General features: G+C 31.9%; 2 protein-coding genes and 1 long non-coding RNA gene across 3 annotated transcripts in view; 2 read left to right on the top strand and 1 right to left on the bottom strand.

Moving 5' to 3' along the window:
• Window positions 1–22,766, bottom strand: part of LOC127704119 (uncharacterized) — a 165,186-nt gene that overhangs the window by 48,507 nt on the left and 93,913 nt on the right. The window lies entirely within an intron of this gene.
• Window positions 1–22,766, top strand: part of LOC127703992 (mucin-3A-like) — a 119,046-nt gene that overhangs the window by 83,026 nt on the left and 13,254 nt on the right. The window lies entirely within an intron of this gene.
• Window positions 11,713–15,940, top strand: LOC127704669 (uncharacterized). Its single transcript, XR_007983455.1, has 3 exons — window positions 11,713–11,944; window positions 14,157–14,343; window positions 15,762–15,940. It is a non-coding gene; the product is annotated as an uncharacterized LOC127704669 (long non-coding RNA).

Here is a 22,766-nt window from a genome sequence, read left to right as displayed (position 1 = left end):
CTTTCTGAATGTGTTTTAGGTTGATTTTCTACCAATCCAATTTTTTCATAGGTCCATGCCTTATTCTCAAGTTGTGGATCAGCATCTTGTAATTGTGGAGTAGCGGTACGAAGTCGGAGATCACTATTTGTGATACGGACATGCAGAGAAATATCAAGAACACATTTTAACTATTTCCCACAGCCAAGAATATATAGGATTAACTGTGATGAAAGTGATATGTTTGTTGAGACCAGAACAAATGAGTATATAGTAAGCCAATTCAACCTTTTATTGTGTGTCACAAGGTCCCTGAAAATATGTATGTTAAAATGTCAATGCAAACAACAAACAGGGGTAAAAATTGATATTGTACCATTAGTTATCTTTCAATCATTATCACATATTTGTTACGATAACGTTGGGTTTTGCATATGTAATAACCTCAAAATTGCGCGGGGCAAAAAAGAGGTTATTGGTTATTGTGCCCCGATTCCAAATGACGTGACGTCATTGCGTCCTTAACGAAAATGGCGAACAATAACGGTGCTCGTTTCATCGCAGTGGAGGAAAGCGATATCGATGCAATGGTTTCTTGTATTGAAAAGGAGAATTCTGCTACAATGGACACTAGTAACAATGCACAACCAACTGTTATCGATTTAACCCTAGTTATGCCAAATTCTCGCGTTTGTGTATTGCCATATTCCAAAATAAGTGGAAATGTTACAATAAATTTCTATGGAGTAAACGATAAAAACTAAATTTGAAAATGTGATAGATTTTTTAAGATTTTACCTGTTATGTTTCATTAAATTGTTATAGACAACTTTCGAGTTCGATGCATTTCCGTCAAAAACTTTGGTTTTAGTGAACATCATTCGTGCGTTTAGGATCATCGTCACTTCCGTTCCCATGTTGAGCGATTGGTTAGAAAACTATGATGCTATATTGCAAGAATTATTCGGCAAATTGAATTCTCATAATTGACCATCAGCACTGCTGTCAGTAGGGATTGTGATTAAGTACCTACAAAACAACCATTATTTCTAGTTTATCCTGCTCAATGACGATCACTTAGACGCTTGATGAACGTTAGTAGTGCAGGGATACAGGCGATCCGCTCTATCTGGTAAATGACGTCATAAAGGCGCGCATAATTGACGAGTTTTTTCCGGTGAAGGACAAACTCGAAAGTGGTCTATTGAACTTGTTTTCTCTTTTCTGCAGAACTTAAAAATGTGATAAATAGATTATAACATGTCTTTTCCATATTGGCCCTGGTATCATCTCTCGACCCATATCGGCCCTCGGCTAAAGCCTCGAGGCCGATATGGGAGTATCGGGATGATACCAGGGCCAATATTGAAAAGGGCATGTTATAATCTATACTTATTTATCAACCTAAAGAATAAAACTGTCTCGAATAACCTTCGAACACTATTTCTCTTTCAATTTTTTGTAATGAATTACCAAAATGTATTAATGGCAGAAGCTTTAGCAGATGTGTTTTTCAATTTGTTGATTTTACCATACAGACTTGTTCTTCAAAGCACAGTTGTAACGTTGTCTACATCAAGTAATGAATATCGCTCAAACTGGCTAGTTAGGAAACAGTTTAAACTCATTGTGTTGAAGGCGTCACTATGGCTTTAAGATGTAGAAAAGTATCAACAGCACTGTACCTTTGCTTTTTTATGTGATTGTGGTGATTTTGTGTCTGGAACAATAGATGCCATCACCAGATCCTCCCAATTCTTACTTTTTTCTTGGGCAATTATTTTCCTTTTAAACTTCAATTTTAATTATTCTGAATAGCTTTATAATTAGTTAAAATGATTATTATTTTACTCATTATTAGAAGGCTAGTATATCTTTACTCTATACGCGAAAAGTAATTTAAAGTTTATACTTTGCTTTCGACATGCTATGGCGTGAATACAAAGTGTTTTTTTTTTTCGTCAAATAGCATCCGTCGTCCGTTACTTGTAAATTAACCTTTTCTGAATTTACTGGGATAATTAGAACCAAACCTGACCACAATCTTCCTTTTGGTATCTTGCCTAAAACAATATCGATGATCCCACTTAGAATTAAACATGGCCACCAAGGCTAAAATAGAACATAGGAGTAAAATAAAAGTATTGATTATTATCTTGTAAATGTTGTAGATAGTGAAAAGCCTGAAATGTTAAGAATGTCAAAAACTACCTATGGTAAATTTTGATCAAAACTGCCAGACAACTCTTTATAAGAGTATTTGCTTTTACATGACAAATTTTGACAATTTTTTACGACTTTGACCTTCATCTGGAGAAATAAAGTATATAAAGAGAATTGTAAGTGGCAAAAAAGAATCGACAGGAGAAGATTTACATATAAGTCAAGCGTAGCATAAATCTCCGTTTCAAAAGTAATTGCCGGTGAATGATATGTTTTACCCATTCTTGTTTTTCTCTCTCAAAAACTACAGTAGTTGGAGAGAAACTATAAAGAAAATTATCAGCGGGACAAGATCTAAAAACTAATTATAATAGCTGAAATGGTCAGTCGGGTGACCCTTTATAGATTGTATTGCTCTGAATGACGACTTTTACCTATATTTGTGTTTTCTTGAAGTAACTTCTAGATTTCGGAAACTGTAGTATCAAAACATATCAGCAGAACAAGATCTACATGTACTAATAAATCAACATGCCCAAAATCGTCATTCGACTCTTTGTACAAGAGATTATCATTGATTTTATCCAATATTTCTGTTTTTGCGGAAACTGTATTAGATAGAACGAAACTGTCAAAATTGATCACCAAGACAAGATCTATTCACAAATCAACATGGCCAAACTCGCTAGTCGGCTCCTTTTAAGAGATATTGTCTCTAAATATAGATGTTTACTTATATTTTTGGCAGAGACTATAGTTTAAAGAGGGAAACTGAAAATGACAAAAACGATTACCAAACAAGATCTAAAAAGAAGTCGACAATACCGAAAAAATCAATGGATTCTTTATTGAAGTTAATGCCCTTGACTTATGATTTAATCAAGAAATATGTTTTGACAAGAATTACTATAAATACTCTTATTCATGTTATAACATTCTATCAATATTATGCAAAAATTTCGGGTGCACGAGATTGATACAGACTACATGGAACTTCTTCATTTATATTACATATTGTATACATATTTCTATCTTAAAGATTGTATGGGCTAGCACAAATACCAAAACCAAATACCAAAACAGACGGACAATTGTTTAATAGAAACTTATGATAATGGGATGCAGATAGTTAATGCAAATAAACAGTATCTTATTTCACAATTTTTTTTTATTTGTTCTTATTTACATGCATATTTGATATATTTTTAGATTTCTTTTTAATTTTGCATTTTTCGGTGTATGTTTTGTTATACCAATGATTAATTATGTAAATGGATTCGCGATAAATACCTATACATTTTGGTTTGATCATCACTACATATGCAGCTGCAAGATCCAAAACGGACATCTCGTCATTGGTCGTCGTTTGTATATAAGTTTTGCAATAGATGTCAATCTTGGATATTTACCCTTTCTACAGATTTAGACGCCATAAAGAATCAGAGAAAAGCATGAAATTTTCCATTTCCCTTTTAATTTTGTTCGTTTAGATTTCGGATTCTCGATAACCATATAAAGATAATGAGAAATCAATAAAACAATGACACAATTACCAATAAAACAACTATTCATAATCCAAAGACAAAGATTTGAACAATTACATGATATCTTAGAGACTTCAAAAATTAATATTTTTTTTCATATCTTGTGTAGCGTTTGGTATGTTGCCTTATTTTGTTTTTGATTTAGCTGATATTCATAAATACGTACAGTTATTCTCTTTCATCATATACAAGCATTTAGTCAAACAAAATTAGTTGTATGCGATGTGTACTGTAGATTGTGAATAAGGTGAGGAATATATTTATTGAAGGTTACATTACCGACTGGTGCAGAAATAAGAATTGGAGTTTCTTTCCCGTACATTAATCCAATAACAATAAAACCGTCAATCTATGATATCGGAGAAACAGAAGGACTTTGCGGTTATCTAAGTGAATCAATTAACAAAGAGGATGATTTTAAACGTCGAGATGGCATTACTACATATGACATCAAAGATTTTGGGGATTCCTGGAAGTAAGTAATTTTGATACACGTACATTTTTTTCTCTAATTTTCTTACATAAAAGAATGATATGGATTAACGACGTTTATTTTTAATCTCTGTCACCTTTAAGATTTACTTTTTGAAAAACTACATTAAATAGATATATTTTAAACGTTGTATAGAAACACACAAAAGCAGTGAATATAGACAAGCATATCTAAATTTGGTATCTTGGGAACACATTTTCATTTCCTAACCGGCAACCAAAAAAAAATAATGGCAGAATCAATATTTAGGACTTCTTTATTCAATGTTCACAATCATAATTTGTATTTGAAAGTAATTTTAAATTAACCTGTTATGTTGGTATTGCTACAGCAAAACAGCAATTTGTTGTAAGTGTGGGGAAGAACTAACAGTTTGGCAACCACCATACCCTTCCACAACCCCTTGGATATAAATCAATTACTAGTTATAGAATGTTAGAAATTCGTCATTGTAAGATGTTATTATGTACACAAACTGTACCTCTTTATGCGATTTTCTATTAGATTCCGGGGAAAATTGTAAAGATAAGTTTAGTCAACAGTAGTTTACCGATTTTCTAAAATCAAGATAAAAAAACAAACTGGGTAAATTGCATGAACTCCAAAAGTAGCAGAAGAGCAGGTATTAAAATCGTTCGTCTGCTATAAGTCGTAACCTTTCTTAAAAAATATTCCCTCGCTCAACTGATTCGATTAAAACTAAATAAGGCTGTAGTTCTCATTGTATGTTTGTTTCAAAATATTAAATGTTCCCGCCGAACAATCATTATATAAATGGCAGGTTTTTGGAAAGATACATCACCAGAGTTCAGCATAGTTGACGATGTTATTGCATTTTTACGAGACATGTTTGTTTTAGTATTTAGTTTTGTTCAATAAGATAAAGACTGTGAAGCATTCTTCCTAATTTAGTCGTTACTCCTTTATTTGAGACATTTTTTCTGGTGCCTGATAAAAATTTACAAAAAAATCAATAAAACTATCCATATGTAGTTTTATCTTTGAAAGAAATTTGATTACACATTTTGTTTTTTGTTTTAAACTCTGTTCATCATTGAACATTTGAATTGCCTGTCACAAATTGCTGTACTAATTCATTAAAGAGATTTTTACATACTTTAGCAATTATAATTGATTACCTCAACCGTTTAAGACATGGTTCGCACCGTTAACAAAACTGACGAAAATTATAATATTCTAAACAAATTTAAAGACAAATAAGAATACTACCATACTTTGAGAGAAAACAATAACTATGATACCTATAAGACAAGTATTTGATAACTCCAGCACATCATAAAGCCTACCGCCATCGTCACAAAAATGTAACTACAAATGTTGGGGGAAATATCATGCGCGTGTTAATGGAATTTATAATAAAGACTAGTAACATGATTAACCATTAATTAGAGATGCCATAAGTTATATTAATTTGAAAAATAAGATATCCCTATCCTTTTTCTTGGTTGTATTTGAGAAATTTGTTTACGATGTTACAGTTGTCTACATTCATAACAGGAATTTACAAATTTACTGCAATTACGGGGCTTATATTGGATGGTGGCAAACATGTTTAAGATTTTAGACATTTATTCGAAGATTATTTATTAACTTGCAGCTAGGTTGCGCTTAAGTGCTACGTTGAGATGAAAATGACCCATGTCAAACTATTGTTGTCTGAATGAATTAAAAAAGGGTGTTTTACACATTGAAGTACTAGAAATATGAAAAGGAAAATATGCAGATGTACCAGGTGGGCGAAGCAACCTTATTGGATAATTTATAGGTTTAAATCAATCGAAAACACCCTACCTAAGATGACCATTATGTTATACAGATCAAATCATGTACTTTTTCACAGGATTCATCCAAATGATCCGGACACACTGTTTAAGGAAGAGCCAGAAATCCTTTCCCAAGGTGTAGAAGATACGGACCCATTAAAACGTTACTGTATCTGTGAAAAAGAAGCCAAATCGACAGATCCATTTAATCAGTTTAATAGTCTGGAGTGTAATTTAACAACAGAATTCTGTTCTTCGGAAACAAGAAATGCTATTACTGGTTTTCCCTCAATTTGTACATCCGGTAGTCGTAGGCGAAGATCATCGGGTCTATTTCATAGGATATATCGTCGTAGTACAACTGATAGTGATGATGTAACTGAGTTGGAGCCACTAACTTATAATGAAGATGTCTTAAACACAGAGATACCGGTATGCAATAAGTATATTTATTAAAGGATATTATCAAATCAGCCCTAAGACAGATATTTAATCATGAGCAATATTGTTGCCCTCACCGTAATATGTTAACAGGTTTTTGGCACTGGGAAAACACAGAAAATTAGCCGTACTGGGACATGGGGTATTGAATGGCATTCACTTGCGGTCGCATACGTTTTAAGTATGTTCAAATTTTGACGCATTTTGGTGCGCAAAATATACATTTATATCCTATTTTGTAACTGAAAATGACATTTAAAAGTATAATTTCTGTTAAAACAGAAGATAAGAATTTGAAACAAAGATATTCTACAACCTTTTCTGGTAAAATATTTCATCAATATCTCTCTTTTATTTCCGTCGATAAAAAATCAGAATACAGATACAGAATACGAATGGTTAATGGTTAATTATCTGATTTATTTTTCTCAAGTTCTTTATACATGTATTTTCTATATCAAATGAATTACTAATTGGCACAACAGAAATATCATCCATATTAAGTATGATTGTATTAGATTTTTTACCAATACTTATACCTCGGCCTTTAATTGTCGAAATGCGAATCTGGCGCAGTTGAGTAGGTACGTTAATATTATTACATTTTATAATACTCATGTTCTTGTGTAAGCAATAGCGGCAATGCTCGTTGGCATACAGGATCATCGGACACACTTTTAGATTTTGATACTCTATGGATAAGAATGGATTTTAAGTAAGTTTTGTTTTGATTTGCCAAGTAATTTCAGATGATATTCTTATAGAATTTAACGAACAATGGATGTCAAATGATGACAATAGGTCACACTGGCCATGAAGGCCAGGTATGTTTAAGACAAACTGACAGTTGTAGAACCTGAAGTGCCATTGTAATTTAAGACTGAAGACAATTTGCTGCAAATAATAATTCGCAAGCTGCACATACTAGTTGGGGAACAAGTTTGCCCTCCCATGATAATTGACAGGCGTAGGCTTAATCCAGGCCGTTCCTTATGCTACAAAAAACAACTGCCATTATATGTCAAACCCCTTTTTATGTCCTTAGTAATTTCCAAAATCATGTATTTCATGTTTTGTCAAATAGAAATATATTTGTCTACTTTTCACACTAGTATTAATTATTCTTAACTTAAAGAGAGATTGAAATAATTTACTCAAACTTTGCTTGATAAAACAGAATGTCTAACGCTGATGCAACTATCCTTTTTTAGGAAAGAACATATCATATCTTTTAAAAAAAAAAAGAAAACACTCTTTGATCGTAAGAAACAGTTCACTGGCAGCACCACAACTTTATATTGACAACCTATTTGTTATGTTTGGTGTTTTAACAGACTATCGACATTCGTTGGGAAACAGCTGTGTCCATTTTTTTTTCTCGACTTGTTCCTGTCTTTGAATAAGCAAACTACCTACATGATCTTTTAACAAAAAATGAAAATAGGCTGCATTATTCTTCGCTTTACTTTTATCTTTATAGAAGATGTCATTTCACTGAACACTACGGGTTCTACTAATGGATCAAGAACTGTTTAAATTTTTTAAAGCACCGGAGTTCAACACTGATTTTATAAGGAGTTCGTGATGCTAAATCTTTTGTTGTCATGATTTGTTATTGTTATTTATCTTTTCTCAGTTTTTCTTTTTCTTTCATGGCGTTGTCTATATTTAATGGACTCATGGTTTTGAATTGATTTGGTATCTTTTCTAATTTTTTGCATCTATTATTAGTATAACAGTATATGTGTGTAAAAATTTTAATACCACGACTCGAAGAAGGGGTATAAATTACTGCACTTGTCTGTCAATTTGTCCGTCCGTCCGTTCGTCCTTTCGTCACAAGGTTGGTTCTCGGATGGTTATTCTATCGATGATTGACAAAATCTTTTGAAAATTCAATACATTTCAAGTTCAATTTTGATTGTTTTGATATTTACAGTTAAAAAAAAAATTAAGATACAATGTACCTTATAAAATCGATTTAATTTTTGTTTCGGGTTGTTATCTTAAATACATCTTGATCAAAATTTGTTAAAATGAAGCACAACATCTTGTACCATATAATATCAGTTGTTCGATTTTGTTTGGTTTGACATAGATGTTGGATTGGGGAATATAGTGATGCATATGTCCGTCCATTCATTAGTCACAAGTTTCGTTTTCCGAACGATGATTAAATTACCATTTGTCTAAATATTTTTAAATGTTAACGCAATATCACGGACCATAGAATACAGGTCATGTTTGATTTTGATGGTTTTTTACATTAACCTTCGACAGATAATGTCCTCAGAAACCTTAGAAATTTGGTTTTATTTGATTTTTGAATGATATGAAAATACTCCTTAACCATTTTTTTTATTTGAAGACGATGTCATGGATCATTAAGAAAGGTATATAGATATAAGAAGATGTGGTATGAGTGCCAATGAGACAACTCTCCATCCAAGTCAAAATTTATAAAAGTAAACCATTATAGGTCACAGTACGGTCTTCAACACGGAGCCTTGGCTCACACCGAACAGTAAGCTATAATGGGCCCCAAAAAATTACTAGTGTAAAGTCATTCAAACGGGAAAACCAACGGTCTAATCTATATAAAAAACGAGAAACGAGAAACACTTATGAACCACATCAACAAACGACAACTACTGAACATCAGATTCCTGACTTAGGACAGGTGCAAACAAATGCAGCGGGTTTAAACGTTTTAATGGTACCAAACCTTCACATAGATGAAACAATAGTGTAACATCACAACATAGAAAGACACACTATAAAATATCAACTGAAATAGCTTAACTATAGTTTGATTTGGATGGTTCTAGCTACTTAGTAACCTTAAATAGTTAAGTTTCCTTGGTTTCCGGATGATAGTGAAAATAAAGCTCCGCCAAATTTTGTGAAACTAACACATGATGTCATGAACTATTACATACAGGTTTAGTTCGATTTTGATGGTTTTGACATTTACCATTCGAGAGTTATGCTCCTTAGTAACTTTTAAAAATAGATTTTTTTAGGTTTCCATAAAAGCATTATTACGGACCATAAAATACTGGTCATGTTTGATTTAAATGTTTTTTTTTTTACCTTACCGTGCACGAGTTACGTCCTTAGTAACCTTAAAAGTTTTCCTTCGGTTTCTGGATGATAATAAAAAACGACCTTAATCCAAACAATTGAGGGTGGAGGTTACGTGTGATAATGAAAGTAAGTTGTCTGACTTATTTAAAATTTTAACATAAAGTTATGAGATATAAGATACATTTCACGTTAAATTTGAATTTTGTTATGGCATTTACTGTTGAAGACATGTTTCTGTAAGCGGTTGTATCTGTGATAAATTGGTCGTTAAATTCTAGTTTAAAATACTCCAGTATTTTCTGAAGACAATAGATATAAGAAGTCAAAATTTATAAAAGTAAACCACTATAGGTCACAGTACGGTATTCAACACGGAGCCTTGGCTCACACCGAACAGTAAGCTATAAAGAGCCCCAAAAATTACTAGTGTAAAACCAGTCAAACGGGAAAACCAACGGTCTAATCTATATAAAAAACGAGAAACGAGAAACACTTATGAACCACATCAACAAACGACAACTACTGAACATCAGATTCCTGACTTAGGACAGGTGCAAACAAATGCAGCGGGTTTAAACGTTTTAATGGTACAAAACCTTCACATAGATGAAACAATAGTGTAACATCACAACATAGAAAGACACACTATAAAATATCAACTGAAATAGCTTAACTCAATCAAAGGACATATTAACACCATTGAACATACACTGAACAAATAAATTTGACCTATGATACAATGTAAATACAAAATAAAAAAGTCTGTTTGATAGATGCAAATATTTCACCAAGGGAAAGGTTTTAACGAACAAAATTAAGTTGGTCTCAACATATTATTAATGTTGTATAGTTAAAACAAATTGGTAACTGTGGTGGTCTAAATTTACAGTATTATTCTCTGGCATGTCATATATACTAGGTATTATTTTTATAAAATTTGAATATTACAGGGATGAATAACATCATCACGAAACACCGCGCCTGCTAGGAATGGACAAACAAAATCCAACTTTTGAGCAAACTGGAAACCAGTGTTCAAACTCAATGCGATAAGTTTTTCCAAGAGAATAGTTTTGACAAAATATATATGCTTTTGTCATAATCTCATTTGACGAAAATGCTTTGTGTACTGTCCTGTCTATGGTCGAAAAGTGATCACCAATTCAAATATAAATGTCGTCACGTGTCACATGCTTCGTGCAAAAAATTTAGTATTCATTTGTGATCTGAGAAATCAAATGTGTCTGTATAGTTTATTTCTCGCCGTTGAAACAATATTCCAGTGCTTGCGTTTCCTATTAATTAATAAGCAGGATTGTTCTTGACCAGAAAGGTATTAAACCAAGAGTGCATGTGAGTAAAGATGAAGAAATCTCTAACAAAGTTTTACTCTATTATAATTTTATTGATGTTTCTGGAAATTCTGTGCATTAAAACCACGGATATGTTTCATGTGTTTTATTCGTGATTACATCCTCCTATCCGCGGTTATAGCATTACCAGCTTTGACTTATTACTTGTTACAAACTTGTCATGACCAATATGATGGTTTATATTAGTGAAACAGTAACTGGTTTTCCTTCTTGAGCATCTGAGTTTACTCCGGTTTGTTTATGATTCTCATGTCGATTTAATTTTTCTATGTAGTGTAGACAGCTGTTAGTCTTTCTGTATTAACTAGCCATTTTGATGTCTGCCTTTCTGTTTTTATAGCATTTGATTGTTCTCCTCATAAAATTTAACTTTATCTTATTTTGCTATATTTTTTCTAGACTTAAGCCTATGACTTCCTAAATAGACATGTACATACATGCCCAATTTTTCACATCAAACAATATGCAAACGTGCTGACCGTCTATAAAAAGAAACACAGTTTCTAAGTACCATCTTTGCCCGTAGAATTATTATTAAAATTATGTGTAGGTTATACGTCAATAAGACAACCACCCAACAACAAAAACTAACAAAAGACATCTTCTGGGGAAACAAACATTAAGTAAACTTACATTTGTTTTTAAAATAATTTTCTAGAACATTTATTTTCAAACACTAATAAGGTTAAAAAAAAACTACAAATGAATTTTTCTGATTAAGATTTTTTACCTTGGCTTAGTTCAGTTACTTAACTCTTGAAATCAGTAGTACGTTTATTTCAACCATTTTCATAAATTATTCTATGGTTTTAAGATACACAGATTATATTGAATCTGTTACAAATAAACTGACTTTTACAGATTCATTACTGATTCTGTAAGTTATTTTCCATAGCCAAGTGCTATCAATAGTTAGCATTTTTATTTCAGGTGCTCGAATTTAGAAATGGTTGGACGGAGGAAAGCGCAAACCAAACATGTCAGGAGCGCCTTAAACATGTTGTACCGTCCGAATTGTTCGGAGATATAGCTGGGGCATCGGATATAGATTTCATTAGGACTTGCATAATGGATATAAAGGTGACATCTAACATTAAACCTTCTTAACGTATTACTCAAACATCTATACTTTTTAATTCTCCTTTTTACGTTTTTTGTCAACTTAAATGTGACTTTTTTTTAAATACAAGTATTATATCAACGCTTGAACCAACGAGAAAAAATGTTCGAGTTTTATTCTACCCGATTTGGCTTGTCATAAAGATATAAACAATAGATATATAACCCATTACAAAAAACTCAAAACCAAACACATTTTCCTTTATGCAAAAGCTTATTGTTATAATGGTCGGGTTGACGAACGGACGCCAGGCTGGTAGACGAGCAGACAAGGCGAATTCATTATGATATATATGCAATAATACTGTATGATTTGGTATATATGATGGAAACTGTCATGGTATATCGATGTTATACTTTGAGTTTAGAATGTATTTTACACAGCTAGATAGAACGAAAATGATAGTAGCTTTGGTGATCTTAAGCTTAAGTTTTGCATTAATCGTAAGAGGTCATGGATTCATCAGGCCAGTAGTCCCAAATATGGTATACCGGTTTGATATATGCTGTCACTCCATTGGCGCATGTTAAGTTAAGATCTACACGGTATTCAATAGAATGCCGTTGTCTGCATGCAAACTGTTGAACAGTGATTGTTTGATTAATGTTTTCGATCAGTTGCAAATATGTCATGCATATTCTGTTCGACAACATATAATGTGACTATTCATTATACACCCTGCTTTCAGTTTGTTCAAGACAAGTACATCAATCCGGTCATATACATGTACATGAAAGCTATGTGAGTCCTCATATAGATAAAGCACCCTACCCGAACACATTATTAAGACTCCAGATCGACTGGACATTGCTCTTGTGATCTCGGTGAAGACGTGGTGTGTACATTGCTTATTTTACCTGCTTCCACTGCATGACTTTATCTTATTTACGGTAGTTCACGAAATCGTCATTTGAGAATATCATTAAGGATAGTAATTAATGCAAGGGTAAACATGACCTTTAAGTAAATTACATATAAGTATATCTCTGAAACAGATGTCATTAGAGGGTCAGAAACAGCTGTTCCCTCACTTGATTTTACCCTGGTTTTTTTGTCGATATCGTATTGCTCAATCTTTAGTTTTCTTTTTTCTGTTTTTATGGACTATTGTTTTATTTTGTATCTTCTATCTTTGAATAAGCGAACAATTGTCTATCCCAAAAAATACCAGACGCAGGGATTCAACAACAACAGTGTGATATAATCTTTTTCAATAAGTATATTTAACCCAAGATAAAGATTTGAAGAACAATTTCTAATTCGCTAGCTTAAGAATTTATACTAATAAACATAATTTACTGATTTGTTGTCAGGATGATAATTTGGAAAGTAACAAAACATTAAAATATATATAAAATAATACATTCAAGTGCAGACTAGAAATTATCTAAAGTTGAAAACTAACAGTCACAAATAACCTACCAAAAACATTGTTTTTTTTTATTTTAACTTATGAAATATCTAGATCAAAACATATAAATATATCGAAACGGTTTTGAGAAAAATTGAAGGAAGTGTCAGTGTACTTCTTATTCTATAACACTTTTCATGAATAAGATGATTTATTCGTCTAAACAACATAGATAATGAGACACAGAAAATATGATAAAATGATAAGTGCATTTGAATGAAAATAATTCTAAATAAATTTGTGCGTTCGAGTCGACCGTTTTGGGTTTACCTTCGTCGAAAATGCTTAAATATTTAAAAACCAGGGATGTTCAACCTTTAACAATTTCTGCACATAATCAAAAGCACGCCAAATGTGTTATGATGACTCGTTACAAAGGTATTATATTTGACTAATATATACCAGCATGTTACCGTGATAACATAAATTGCACCTGTTTTTATGCACCAGATGCACATTTTGAAATGAATGTCTCTTCAGTTGTGTTTGAGGCTAAACTATTTAAAGAAAAGAACATTCTACATTGACGACTTGATATAACAAAAAAATATTATTTTAGCTGTATGTGTGTTGTATTATTGGGTAAGATAACTGAAACATTTAAAGTAGTTTTCAAAAATTCAATCGAAAGATTCCTGATCTGAATGATCCTTGAATTATTAATGGTAAAAGTGAACTGTGTGACATCCAGATAAAGAATTCTAACTCAAATTATATTTTGATTCATCATTCTAATTATGTTTTATTGGTCTTTTTCCTAGATAACTGGCGACACAACTTTTATACAAGACACTGCAAGAGCAATGCAAACTATCACACTTGTGGAAGCTTATAGAAATGAAACTCTCTCTATAATGAAAACAGACAATGGGACACAAACCATCTTAGAATATGCCACAAGTTTTCTATGCTCAAACAATTGTTCAGGAAGCGGAAACTGTACATCAGGTAATATGATTTTTCATTGAAAACAAGATATTATCTAAAATCGAACACAAAAGCTAAATCTGGAAGAGAAAGGGTTAAGCAACAGAAACCGTACCATATTCACTAAAAATATGAATTCAGGCTATTGTTACATCGTAATTATGTAAATGAATGAAAACAAATAATATGTTGCAGAAACTGACAACAAAGCCGAAACAAAAGGCAGTGATCAACGAAATATAAAATCAAATAACTTTTCCCTTTATCTTGAAAGCACAACATGCAGTGGATGTGAGTACGTAGTATAATACTTAGTTCAGCTGTATCAAATCTTCAGTATATATTATAGGTATACTTCCTTGTAAGCAAATGCAATAATCGAAAAGGAAAAATGAACAGAAATGTACACATCTTATGCTTATTAAACATATTTTGGTTTTAGTCTTCGGTTTTGATTAGCATTAAGTTATGCATAGATGTATTAAAAATGCCATATTTACTAATTATTGGCATGATTTAACATTTTTTGTACATTTTTGTTGCCAAAAGGGGATGAAGTTTAGAAGGACTACTATTTAACATTACCATCAGAAGCAGCAAGCAGCAAGCACATAAAATTCAATCTTCAGATAATTAAACCGTGTTTAGTCTTATATATAAAAACCATGCTATTTGTGTAATTGGCCATCCATAAAAAATATTTCTGTTAACAAAATTTTGTCCTTTTTGGTCATACAGCTATAATGATTCTTATTCACGTGTTGCTTTCCAGATTATTTACTCAAATGAATATTTATTTGGGTTATATAAGTTGAGCCTCAACTCAACCATTCGTAGCCAATATATGCTTCAAAATAAAACCCTGCACTGAATTCAATTGTCAAGTATAAGTGTAGAGTGTAATATCTTGTACATGTTTTGCTATGGGAGTTCTAACTAAATTCAATAATACAAATGTTTTGTTGTTTTGAACATGTTCATATTTCGGAACGATAAGGTATGGTAATGATATCAGTGTACACGTCAAGTATTTCTAAAATTACCTTCATCGAAACAAAACGGTGTGGTTGAAACAAAAAAGTGTGAGAGGCCAAATGCACGAAACATATTAAAGGAAAATATATCAAAATATAAATGTCAAAAAATATGACTTTTTCTAAGTTGGATTCAAATGTAACTGTATGGGATAATTGAACTGCACAAACGGATAAGTATGAAATCAATATAACCTTTCCCTTTTTTTCATTGAAGGAACAACCTCTTTGATTCAATTGGAAAGTTCAAAACATATTATCACTAGTACCAATGTTGATAGCATAATATGTATATCTTTTTTTGAAATCGTTTTTTTTTTATTCCAAACCGTTTAGTGTATGACTTAATTTGATGTAATGTTTGCAGAATATGCAATTTAGCAACATACCATTACTATATCATAGGTTCTTGCTACTGTTTTGACGGATTTGTAGGCCAGGATTGTTCTCAAAAGATCTCTGTTCCTCCTTCCAATATAAGTATTCCGCAAAATGGATTATGTGGTACACGTTCCCGTGCATGTAGGAGGACAAATATATATGGAATATTTCCGACATCAGATGTATGGTGTAAAAGGAACCATTTTCAGGTTAGAATAGAAATACTACAGAATGCTTTTGTCTGTATTAAATACAAAAGAATGTCATTGAACGGGTATGTAAGGGTTAATAATATAGTTTTATTGACTGGCTGTTTCTGCATTGTCCGTAGTAAAGTTTCGGAGTTAGCTGTATTAGCCAAATAGTCGAGCGCCAATACAGCTGATCGACAATCTCTACCAGGGACAATAAAGAAACAGCCAGCTCATAACACTTTTATTGGATAGTTCGTATTCTTCGACATGTTCGATTACACAAAGAAACTTGCCGTTAAGCAGGTACAAGATATCATATTTAATCTTACTCTCAATTCCGAGGCATTTTTGTCATTATTGATGAGATTTCTGATTTCTCATCCAAATTCGTATTCAATTGTCATACAATAACTTTTTTCTACCAAAAATAAAGAGAGTATTTGGAAAGAATAAATCAGACTTTTTACCATTTTCTTTCTTTATCATCGTCTGCGTTCTGGTGATTGATCGGCGGAAATGAAACAGTGATATTAATCGGAAGTTTTTCTCTGATAGGCAGTTGATTATTTCCGTCTTAAAAAGAAAAGGCAATGAGTGACCAGACTTAATAATCTGAAAATAAAATGTCTTTTACCAAATGAATTTGTTTTAACTAGTTGAAACGTGTTATTACTTGATAAGAACGTAAATGAATCTTTTTTTTTACTTTTTTCCGTAAATGACCTCCACATATTTTTTTACAAAAGCAATCAGGGTAAATCAATGAAAAAAAATATCTTTGTTTATATACAAATAGTACCTAAATCGTCTTTCAAAGTGGAAATGTAAACATCATTGCGTATTACGTGAAAAAAAAGTAAGGCCACCATGGACGTAACATGTCGAAAAAAAGTCTATAATCCGAATACGCGAAGCGATAGGAAGGTCTTCCTGTGAAAAGTATTGAATGTGTCTTTTTAACATAAACAAAATCTCATCAAAGATATCAGGATTGTAAGCTATAAAAAAAATTACAGTAATTTAAAGGGAATTGAATTTTTTGGTAAGGAAACGGTGAAGGTCCCAAGAATTACAGTGTACAAATCAACATTTGAACCATATAGGACGCAATATCAAAATGATTGCACTGTAAAATTCTGAAGATGAGAATATAAATAAAGGATCAATTTTCCATTGAGCCTTCGTCCTTTCACTTACATTTGCATACTAGTACTTGTCATCCAATTAATTTATGTTTTATCTTTTCACTGACAAAATGTTCATTACTATGCACAAACACTTTCTGCTTAGTTTAGTCATCTTTCCCTCTTTTCTCTTTTTTACACTACCACACCCCTCTTCCTCAATATCTACTGTTTTCTTATCAGTTGGTCTTCTAACCATAAAATAAGCCAGTTGAATTTTTTTTAACTTTCTACCATTAACTATCAAAAATGTGCAATCCTGTTCGTTCATGTTAATAGCAACTCTCTGTAACCACCAACCAAGTTGCGGCACTCATAGTCTCAGATTTTTTTGAAATTTGGTTTGTTGGTAGCTATCGATAAACAAACAAGAATTATTTTGACAAAAAATTTGTTTATGCCCCCGTTGCCATGGTAACGGGTCCCCTTGGATTTTGCCTCAAAAATGCATATTTTGACCAACAAAAATGACCCATTTTAAGCAGTAATCATGCACACATTTCAAGTTTTATGAATACTTTGACTTTGGTCATTAAAATATAACACTTTATGAGTAAGATTAAAGATAAAAATTATTTCTGACAAAAGGGGAAGAAGGGGGGCAGCACTGATTTAAATAGTGGAGTTTTCAATGTATTCAAGAAGGCAAATTATAGGCATTTTGCATGTCATAATTTTACACTTTTGCATCCACAACCAATTATACTAAGATAATAAATGTAAACTATCACTGTTGCCTAGAAATAATTTATCAATAAAGGTTTGGGAAATTAGTTGCTAGGGTGGTTACTATGGGAACATAAAAATGTCATTTTGGGTATTTTGAAAAAGAATTTTGACATTGTTATTAAAATAGCTTTAAACAGTGACAGATACAAAATAATAATCACTTGGGACATGTTGTGTATTCAATGACCTGAAAGTTGTCCTAAAGGTCAAAGCTTATTAATGACCTTGACTTTGACCTTCAGTCTTTTTTATTTAATTTTGTTATGAAATTGTAACAAATAAACCCAAAAAGTATTTAGAAAAAGAGTTTAGACCAAATTTTGCTTTTATTTGGTAAGAAGAAAGCAAAATGCCACAGGTCAAGATCATGTTTTAAGTTGTTAGCAACGACCCTTACTTGATATAAAAGTACCTAGCAACCATACATAGTTGGGTTCAGATTAATACGAACTATGATATAGATCCTGATTAAAAGTTAAGGGGTCAATATTGTCAACATAAACTTTACCAGCCATTCTCATATAATTAGAAAATGCATAGCAACCATCCTTGTATTGGTGCTTTAGGTAAAAATTCTGAAATTTTGAAACTAAAGTTGTAATTCATTCTTTCAATTAGACTCTCAAATTTCTTTTAAGAACAGTAATTGTGTTTCTTAAATAACTCACATACATGAGTTTACTCATGTACATTTCAGTTTATCGCTAGCTTCTGTGTCTCCTGTTCTTACTTGAATTACAAATGCTGTTTTTTCCAAAGTATTTTATCAATTTCACGAAAAAATACCAGTTGAATCATAAATATCGTTTCCCAGGGGCCTCCTGTTTTACTTTTATGTTCTTAATCTTGAAACTGCAATACATGGATAGAAAGTAATATAACAAATCATTATTTCTATGGAAACTTATATGGATAAATGAACAATTTAATAGCAAAAATTACCAACAAGACTAATCATTAAATCAACATATTCGAAATTTTCATTTTACTCCTTATAGGCGTTTTGCCCTTAAATGAATACTAAGGGAAACAAATTCAAATAACAGCATTTTTCTTGTTTCCTTATCCCAATTATGTAAGTCTTGTTTATTTACTCTTGTAGCTATACATAGCTTATTCTATATTGATATATTTATGTTAATACTAAATGACGAGTGTTACACCCCAAATCGTCTTTAGAAGGTATTTACTCTAATTAGGGGTTGTCAAACGAATTCAACCATGTTAAATTATTTGTAATCGTGTCTTGCTGATAATTTTTGAATTTTAAAGTATCCTTCTGCTATAATATGGTATTTTTGATATTAGGCAAAAACGCCTAGATCTGGTGCTGATGATAATCTATTAAATTAAATGTCTCTCTTTCTCTTTTATTTTTTTCAAGATAATAGGCAAAAAAGACAAAACATAAATGGGGAATGTGTCCGTGGAACACAGATGATGCCCCCGATTGCATATCATATTGATGAAGTTATAAAGGGACATAACTAAAGAATTGTAAAAGTGACGCTAGCCAAATTTGTACTTGATCTGAGTTTTGTGGTAAAAAACATTGTGTATAAGTCTTATAACATTTGGTTGAGGCGAACTTAAGTTAGAGAACAGAAACGAAAAATTCAGCAATTTTTCCATTTGTAAACAAAAATAACTCTAGAACTGTAAAAGTGACACCCCCAAAATTCAAACTTGATTTGTATTTTGTGGTAATATTACAAGCATTGTGTATAAGTTTGATAACATTTGGTTGAGGCAAACTAAAGTAAGAGAATGAAACGAAAAAATTAGCAATTTTTATGTTTATAAAGGGACTTAACTCAAGAATGATAAAAGAGAAGCCAGTAAATTTCAAACATGATCTGTATTATGTGGTAATAAGCATTGTGTATTAGTTTCATAACATTTGGTTGAGGCAAACTAAAGTGAGAGAACGGAAACGATAAAATCAGCAATTATTATGTTTTAAAGGCATATAACTCCAAAACGGTAAAAGTGACGCCACCCAATTTCGAAATTGATCTGTTTTATGTGGCAATAAGCATTGTATACAAGTTTAACAACATTTGGCTGAGACAAACTAAAATTAGAGAACGATAATGAATAAACAGCTGCACCATGAGCGCATGATACGCCCGTCGTCTTGTGTGTGAATTTTTATGCAATAATCATAAATAGTTTCTGACATACGGCGCGACATGCGAAAACCCGCCTTTTTTTTACAAAAAACTCAATATCTCTAAAATAAAATTTTGAATCAAAATCAAAAAGTATACAGATCTTTAGATTAATATAACTAAGAAGTGTGTAAAATTTTAAGCAATAATCATAAATCGTTTTTGAGATACGGCGCGACATGTGAAAAATCCCTCCCCCTTTTTTTACAAAATACTCAATAAATCAAAAATAAAATTTTGAATCGTCACCAAAAAGTATACAGATCTTAAGATTAATATAACTAAGAAGTGTGTAAAGTTTTAAGCAATAATCATAAATTGTTTTTGAGATACGGCGCGACATGTGAAAAAAAAACACACACACCTGTTTTAGTTACTAAGTCCCGTAACTCAAAAAGTTTGAATCTTATTTTCACCAAAAAGTATACAGATCGTTTGACCATCATAATAAACAACTATTTAAGTTTCATGAAATTTGGATAAGTCGTTCTCAAGTTACGATGCGACATGTTTACGCCGGACAGACAGACGGACAGACGGACGACATTTGTATACCATAATACGTCCCGTCAAAATTTTGACAAGCGTATAAAAATTCAGCAATAACTAAGTTTATAAAGGGACGTAACTCCAAAACTTAAAGTTGATCACACCCAATTTCGAACTTGATCTGTGTTTTGAGGTAATACGCATTGTGTATAAGTTTCATATCATTTGGTTGAGGCAAACTAAAGTTAGAGAACGGAAACGAAAAATTCAGCAATTATTGTGTTTATAAAGGAACATTAATTTACTCCAAAACGGTAAAAGTGACGCCACCTTATTTCAAAATTGATCTCTATTATATGGCAATAAGCATTGTATGTGAGTTTCATATCATTTGGTTGAGGCAAACTAAAATGAGAGTACGGAAACATGTTTATAAAGGGGCATAACTCCTAAACTGTAAAAGTGATGCCACTCAATTTCGAACTTGATCTGTGTTTTGTGGTAATAAGCATTGTGTAAAGTTTTATAACATTTGGTTGAGGCAAACTAAAGATAGAGAACGGAAACCAACTTTGGGACGCACGGACGGATGTACGGACGTACATACAGATGTACAAGGGTAAAACTTAATGCCGCGTCTGCCTCTGCGGAGCATAAAAAAAGGTTAAAATTCATCATTCCAGGCCAGAAACTCCCCTGTAAATAGATAATAGGTAGATCCATTTACTCGGAAAATTAAGGATCCTGTCAGTTTTTTCTATTTATAACAATTTTCATGATGATAGACAATTCGAACATGCATTTTACTCCTATATTCTATTTTAGCCATGAAAGCCATCATGGGATACATTTTTAAAGTACATACTCTAATGATGATTGTGTCCAAATCTGGTTTAAGGAGAAGTCTGGTAAAAGATAATTTTGCCAAAAATGTTACATTTGAGACACTTAAGTGTGTACTTCACTTGAATCAATCAGTTTGTGTTATTAAAGATTTGAACTGATTTGGTCATTACAAATGCTAAAATTCAAGTTCAAATATGAAAATCTATCAAATTTGCTATTAAATCTCATTTTTAGGATGTTTTGTTTTCTTGTCTAAAATGTAAGTTGCCGAGTTCATGTTCAATCTCAACATTTATATATGTAATGCATTTTCATTACATGCAATATTGTTATTCTAATATTAAGACTGCACACAAGTGCCACCACTTCCATTTAAGACAAAAAACGTCTTACAATTAGCACAAATGCTAAAATTTCAGTATTTTAGCATGGCATAATAATTCAATTAATGACGCGTGTCCATTGGGTTGTCAAAGACGACTCATATTTATCTAACAAACGCATTCCACTTTCTTATAAATAGCGTTAGAGTTTACATTTTTAGCAAATTTGTATTAGTTCTATATTTTGGGGCCAAAAAAGGATCCTGATTGGCCTAGTCTGTTCGATTATTAATTTCAGAGGAGAATTTTGTTTTAAAGTTAACGACGACTAGCCCAATGTTATGAGTAAATCTCAATTGGCTCTGTGGCTCTTTTAAAAAATAACTTTTGCTATAAAACACTCAACGTATTTTTTTAATATTTTTTTTCTTAATCTTCCACTGTTGGAATACAAACATAGCAATGAGCAGATACAGGGTAGGTCTATTAGTTAGGAAAGACCATTTTATATTTTGTGATGGGGATAATGGATGTTTAAGGAAATGAATGTGATTGTGTCTTGATCTGAAGATCAATAATATTGCACAAAACATGCTGAAAAGGAATTTTCTGTACATTCAGATGCACATCAGCCACAAACGATTTAAAATAAAAAAAAAACGGTGTGTATCAATGTTTCTAATCAATAAATTATAACAAAATGTCTGGGATATTTGGTTCTAGAATGGTTGCTATGGAAACAAAAATGTGTCATTGTAAATGAATATTTTGTCTATGCTCGAAAGGCCAATCCCAACCAAAGAAATAAACTCGTCGATCTCTTAGCAGTTATATTCCTTTTCTCTTCTTCTTGTAGATTCAAAGGACCTGTCTTAAAAATAACATTTGGTTGTCTTCTGGAGAGTTGTCTCATCGGACGACATCTTTTAAATTTTTGTATTTGAATATGTAATCAGTTTCATGAAATTGAATTTGCTATATTATTTCTTATTCTGGATTAGACATGTGTTCTTAAAGAAAACTGCATGTTTAATATTATTTTTTTTTCTGATTTTTGTCCCAATGAAAACTAAAATATATTGTTGCTGCGCAG

Source organism: Mytilus californianus, unplaced genomic scaffold (assembly GCF_021869535.1).
Source record: "Mytilus californianus isolate M0D057914Y unplaced genomic scaffold, xbMytCali1.0.p SCAF_1, whole genome shotgun sequence".
In the NCBI taxonomy this organism is placed as follows: Eukaryota; Metazoa; Mollusca; class Bivalvia; order Mytilida; family Mytilidae; genus Mytilus; species Mytilus californianus.
This window is presented reverse-complemented; position numbering and strand designations above follow the sequence as displayed.